Source organism: Hyaena hyaena, unplaced genomic scaffold (genome assembly GCF_003009895.1).
Source record: "Hyaena hyaena isolate Hyena2069 unplaced genomic scaffold, ASM300989v1 scaffold_345, whole genome shotgun sequence".
Taxonomy (NCBI): Eukaryota; Metazoa; Chordata; class Mammalia; order Carnivora; family Hyaenidae; genus Hyaena; species Hyaena hyaena.
In genome coordinates this window covers 1,740,290-1,747,221 of record NW_024080976.1, presented here as the reverse complement: position 1 = coordinate 1,747,221, position 6,932 = coordinate 1,740,290, and the positions used below count along the sequence as shown (strand labels likewise).

Below are 6,932 nucleotides of genomic sequence, written 5' to 3'. Positions count from 1 at the left end.
CATCATTCAGAGTATATCCATCCCAGTGGGTGTGAAGTACTACTACTTATGGTTTTGATTTGCATTTCCTTAATGACTAATGATGGTGACCATCCTTTCATGTGATCCTTTCATTCTTTTTCTTTATTGGCAAAAAAAAGGGGGGATGCCTGGGTGGCTAGGTTGGTTGAGCATCTGACTCTTGATTTTGGCTCAGGTATGATCCCAGTGTCATGGGACCCAGCCCTACTTCAGACTCAGCAATGAGCATGGACATGGCTTAAGTTCTCTCCCTCTCCCCCCGGCCCCCACTACTCCTCCCTCTAAAACAAACAAACAAACAAACAAATCATGTGTTTATTGGCCATTTGTATATTTGGAGAAATGCCTGTTCAAATCTTTTTTCCAATTTTTATTTTTTATTTATTTTTATTTTTTAGCAAACCAGCAGTTACTTCTTTATTTTAGTCATGCTGAAATGGGCTTCAGGGTTCAATATGGGCATCCTGTTTCAAAACGAACATAGTTCACCTATACATTTATGAATTCAGTGTTTTTCATCCAGTATCCAATCTCTATGGTACTTTTTGGTTTAAAGATTAGTTTTGGTTGCAGAGAAATTTAATTTAGTACTTGAGTCACGTGTGTCACAGATTCTTGATCTGGGGTGGGTGCCGATCAGTCCAATTATTGAGCAAAACACAACACACGTGGCATATTTTAATCCACTCTGATATTCTTGCCGGTACTCAACTGAGAAGAAACACAGGTGATTTAAAGCAAAACAGAACAGAGGATGGGGGAAAGGAGAAATATGTTGGTGTCGTTTGAGGCAAGTCTGTCCATTTGAGCTATTTCTTGATTTTTTGGAGACTCCTGGCTAATACTTGAAAGGCTCGTATCAAGTTTGCTGGCACATGATCTATCCCTTAGTTTGAAGGCTGGTTCAGAGGGGTGTACAGGAGAGAAAAGAGGGTAGGGACTGAAAAGGCATGGAGCAGAGTATGTTGGCTGACAGTCAGGTTAACTGCAGAACCACAATCATCTGAGAGACTGTCCACCAAGGCCCTTCCTGAGACCTCCAGAGATGGGTCTGTTTTCTTCAGGCAGCAGCACTGAAAACTTCCTCAGAGAGGCAGGGTGCATGTTTATTGCACAGGAACCAAAATTATTTCCCTTCCTCCCTTTCCTGAGCTGGAGACCTCCAAGTGCAAACATGGTGGGGGACGCCCGTCAGCTCGCTCTTCTGGCCATCAGGGGCTGCTCCACCACACTGACTAGGGGAGCACCTTCTTCAAACAGAAGCTCGAGGTATCATGTTGGTCCATACAACGTGGTCCATCAGTCACCATTCTCAAGCAGCTTCTGTAGGTTGTTTTGTATCTTTTCTAATTTCATTATGTTAGCTCTAAGCTCTTGCAAAGGACCTCCACATTTAATTGTACTTGTGACCCCAGGCCAGACGGTGCTGTCTGTTCATTAGTGGAGGTTAGTTACCCCAGCCTCCCCTCCAGAGTATTAATTATGTATCTCATGTAGAAGGTCAAAATGATTAGTGCACAGACCACAATTGCATAAAATATAAGAATATGGTGGAGAGTCGAACATGTCTGAGGCTTTAAGATTCCAATGGTTTCTGACTGACCATGTACAGGGAGACTCTTGACTTTTCCTTCAGGCACTCTATTCACATGGGCATCTCCCTGAGTTGGTTTAGTTTCTCCCCTGGAGACATTCAGAACTGTCTGGGATTCTGTCACGTGGAAATCTTGAGAGTTCTCAGATTCAGGAGTCTGGGAACCAGAACTGCTGTATCCTTCCATGTCTTGCCTTCTTTGTTGAACTACTCCACCCAGATCTGAGAATTCTTCATTGAAATCCAGAGGCAGAGATGAAGGGCAGTCTGCCCGGAAACTTTTCAAGAGAAGACAAGTTGGGACTGTTCGAACACTTGTGTTTTCTAAGTGTCCACATACAGATTTTAGTAGTTTATAAGTGCAATCTCTTGAGAGTAAGGAGACAAATATGTACCGTCTGTGACTGTTGCTATAATCAGGGCATCTGGCACCGGAAGGGCAGTTTTGATTTTATTAGGGTGACAGAGAAAGCTGGAATAGAGATCTTAGTGTCTTTTTTTTTTTTTTTTTTTTTTTTTGAGATCTTTGTGTCTTTTCTGAAGACCTTGGAATGAAAACAAATCCTGTTTTCTGATACGAAAAGCTTCCCTTGGTATAATATCTCTTTCTGTAGAGCACAGGTAAAACTCTGCCTCAATGGTTCCTCAGTTGGACATTAAGAAACAGCTTGTGGAAGTGCATGTTAGCATTATACTGGCTGGAAGATGAAGACTTTTTCCTGTCCATCTTAGATTCATTTTTGCTTTCTGTTTTACAGTCGTTCTTATCACTTGCTACAGAGGCACCATCAAAACTGGATTTTGACGGCAAGGAAATGATTCTCTTCTGGTCTGCGGTCTCGGCCTCGCAGGATGGGATATAGGGGGCTGGGCTGTTGGCGACTTGCAGATCTTTTTCTCCTCCAAACCATTCTCAGCCTCTGAGTGGGCTGAGCCAACTTTGCTCCCTCTCTCCAGCGAGCATTTTGGCAGATTTTGCGTCTTCCACATCTTGCTGTAGTTTGGTCACGGGGGAGGCGTGTGGAGGGCACCTTCAGAGTGGCTCCCAGCATCCTGGGCGCAGGCCCCGTGAGCCATGCCTTGCCCCGCGTCTTCCAGGCACCCTCCCTGTGCCCTCTCCACCATTCAGCGTGCATCCAGGCCAGCTAGGAGCTACCGGGCTGCCAACCTGGACACGTCCGGGCAGCCTTTTCTCCAATTTTTAAATTGATGTCTCAGTCGGTTCAGATTGCTATAATACCATAGATTGGGTGACTTAAATATTTGCAGTTATGGAGGCTAGAAGTCCAAGACCAAGGCCCTGGTTTGCAGATGACCATCTTCTTGTTGTATCCATATGGTCAAGAAAGAAATCATCTCCGTGCTTCTTTTTATTTGTTTTTTTAATAGTAATTTTTTAAAATGTTTTATTTATTTCTCAGAGAGAGAGAGGGACAGCGTGAGCAGGGGAGGATCAGAGAGGGAGACACAGAATCGGAAACAGGCTCCAGGCTCTGAGCTGTCAGCACAGAGCCTGATGTGGGGCTCGAACCCACAAACAGTGAGATCATGATCTGAGCCAAAGTCAGACGCTTAACCGACTGCGCCACCTAGGCGCACCTCCATGCTTCTTTTTATAAAAACACTATCACATTCATGAGGGATCCACCTTTGTGATCTAAATATCTCACAAGTGCTGCACATGGAGCATCACATTGGAGGTTAGGATTTCAACAGATGAATTTGGGGAGAACACAAATATTCACTATAATGATTGGGTTATCATATTGTTGAGCTTCATGTATTCATTCTTTATATATCCTGAACACAATTTCTGCTATGGTTTGAAGTTTGTATTGCCTCCCCTCATCCCAGCCAACCCAAATTCACACTTCAAATCCTAAAGCCCAATGTGATTGGGGGGGGGGGGGGGGAACAGGGATGCTTTGAGAAATGATTAGGTCATGAGGGCAAGCTTTCATGAATGAAATTAGTGCCCTTATTATAGAGGCCCCAGAGTGACCCCTTGCCTCTAACTATAATCAGAAAGCAGGCCCTACTAGACATGCATCTGTAGACACCTTGATATTGAACCTCCCAGCCTCCAGAACTACAATAAATTTCTGTTGTTTATAAGCCACCCAGCTATGGTAATTATTTATTTTTATATTTTGATTTTAAGTAGACTCTATACCCAGAGTGGAGTCAACATGGGGCTTAGGCTCACAACTCTGAGATCAAGATGTGAGCTGAGATTAGGACTTGGATGCTTAACCAATGAGCCACCCAGGCACCCCTGCTACAGTAATTCTTTTTTTTTTTTTTTTTACGTTTTTATTTATATCTGACAGAAAGAGAGACAGCGTGAGCAGGGAAGGGTCAGAGAGAGAGGAAGATACAGAATCTGAAGCAGGCTCTAGGCTCTGAGCTAGCTAGCCGCACAGAGCCCGACGCGGGGCTCGAACCCACAAAGCATGAGATCATGACCTGAGCCAAAGTCAGATGCTTAACTGACTGAGCCACCCAGCCACCCCTACAGTAATTCTTATATTAGCCTAGAAGGACTAAGATAAGTCCCTTATGAGATATGTTATTTGCAGATATTTTCTCCCATTTTGTAGGTTGTCTCTTGTAAACAAAAAATTTAATTTAAAAAATTCCTAATGTATCTATTTTATCTTTTGTTGCTTATGTTTTTGGTATCAGATCTAAGAAACCATTAATCAAAGGTCACAAAGATTTACACTTATATTTTATTCTAAAAGATTCATAATTTTTATTCTGACACATTTCTGTATGTATAAATTGATATGATCATATAGTTTTTCTCTTCATTGTATGAATGTAGCACATTATATTGATTTTTATAGGTTCAATCAACCTCACAGGACTGGGATAAATTCCATTTGATCATAGTGTATAATTCTTTTACTAGGCTGCTGAATTTACTAGAATATTATTATTGCTAGGATTATGTTCAGAATCTTTGCATCTATATTCACAAAGGATTCTGGCCTATAGTTTTTTTCTTATGGTGGTGTTTTTTGTTTTTTTGTTTTATTTTTTGGCTTTTAGTAGATAGGTAATATTCACCTATAGAATGAGTTTGGAAGTGATCCTTCTAATTCAAATTTTGGGAAGAGTTTGAGGAGTATTGGTGTTAACTGTTTAAATGTTTGGAAAAATTCACCATGAAGCTACCTGGACCTGGGCTTTTCTTAGGAGGCTTTTGCTCACTGATTTAACTTCCTTTCTTGTTTATAGGTCTGTTCATATTTTTCTATTTCTTCTTGGGTTGTTTTTGTAGTTTATATATTTCTAGGAATGTATTTCTAAGAGTTTGTCCATTTCATTATTATCAGATTGCTTAGCCTACAACTATTTATAGCATTCTCTTATAATCCTTTTTATTTCCATAAAATTAGTAATGTCCCTACTTTCACTTCTGATTTTAGTACTTTGAGTGTTCTCTCTCTTCTCTGTTTTAACAGTCAATCTAGCCAAAAGTTTGTCAATTTTGCTGTTATTTTCAAGGAACTAACTTCTGGGTTTGCTGATCTTTATTTTATATTGTTTTATCTGTGCTCTAATCTTTACTATTTCCATTCTTCTGACAGCTTTCAGATTAAATTATTCTTTTTTGCTAATTCCATATGGTGTAAAGTTAGGTTATTGACTTGAGATCTTTCTTTTTTTTTTTTAATGTAAATGTTTACAGCTATAAACTTCTCTTAGCACTCATCTGGATGTATTCTGTAAATTTCGGTACATTGTGTTTTTCAGTTTGTCTCAAGATATTTTGTGATTTTCTTTGTGATTTATTCTCTGATGCTTTCTGCTATTGATTTCTAGTTTCATTCCACTGGGCCCACTACATTCTATAAGTTTTGGTATGTTGTGTTTTCATTTTCAATCATCTCAAGTTATTTTCTAATTTCAATTTTTGGAATTCTTATTTAATCCAGTGTTTTTTAAAGAATGTGTTGTTTCAAAAAAAAAAAAACAGACTCTTACAGAGAATGAACTTCTGGTTGCTAGAGTGGAGGTTGGTGTGAGGATGAGGGTGGATGAAATAGATAAAGGGAATTAAAAGGTACAAATTTTCAGTAATAAAATAAGTAAGTCACAATAGAGATGAAAAGTATAACATAAGGAATATAGTCAATACTATTATAATAATGTTATATGGTTACTATACTTACCATGGTAGGCACTAAGAAATGTATACAGTTGAATCCATGCTGCTGTACACATGAAACTAACAGAACTAACTGTATATTAGTTATACTTTAAAAACAGTGTATTGTTTAATTTCCACATATATATGAACTTTCCCACTGTCCTGTTATTTCTAGTTTCTTTCAATTGTGATTGGTAAAGATATATGACACATTTTATTCTCTTAAAATGTATTAAGACTTGTTTTGTGGTTTATTATATGATCTATCCTGGAGGATGTTCCATGGGCACTTGAGAAAAAAATCAGTGTTCTGCTGTCAATGGGTGGAGTATTCTGTAGGTCTATTGACTCATAGTGTTGTTCAAGTCCTCTATTTCCTTATTGATCTTCTTTTTCATTGTTTTATTCATTGTTTTGCTTTCAAGTTTTCATTTAGACTTCAGTTACTTAACATACAGTGTAATATTAGCTTCAGTATAGAATTTAGTGACTCATTGTTTTATTTATTATTAACAGTGGAGTATTCAAGGCTCTAGGTACTATTGTATAATTATTTGTGTGCTCAGTGCTGTCACTTTTTACTTCATAATATTTGGCAGTTCTGTTGTTAGATGCATATTATAGACTTGTGTGCCCCTCAAATTCATATTTTGAAGTCCTAACCTCTAATGTAATGGTATTTGGAGATGGGCCTTTGGAAGACAACTTGGATTAGAAAAAAGCATGAGGGACAAACCTTGATGATGGGATTGGTGGTCTTATTATAAGAGACATCAGAGAGCTTATATACTCTTTCTCTTCACTTGGACAAAGAAGTGGTCATGTGAGCACACAGCAAGAGGGCAGCCATCTGCAATCCAATAAAAGAGCTCTCATTACAAAAAAGAGCTCTAACCAGAAACTGACCATGTTGGGAACCTGGTCTCCAAATTCCAGCTTCTAGAACTGTTAAGAAAATTAATTTCTCTTGCTTAAGAAAACCAGTCTGGGGCACCTGGATGGCTCAGTCAGTTAAGCATCTGACTTCGGCTCAGGTCATGATCTTGTGTTTTGTGAGTTCGAGCCCCATGTTGGGCTCTGTGCTGACAGCCCAGAGCCTGGAGCCTGCTTCAGATTCTGTGTGTCTCTCTCTCTGCCCCTCCCCTACTCACACTCTGT

At 39.5% G+C, this 6,932-nt stretch overlaps 1 pseudogene; it reads right to left on the bottom strand.

The window, feature by feature from the left end:
* Positions 1 to 383: 383 nt before the first annotated feature.
* LOC120243530 lies at positions 384 to 2,961 on the bottom strand (annotated as a pseudogene).
* Between the last annotated feature and the right edge of the window lie 3,971 nt (positions 2,962 to 6,932).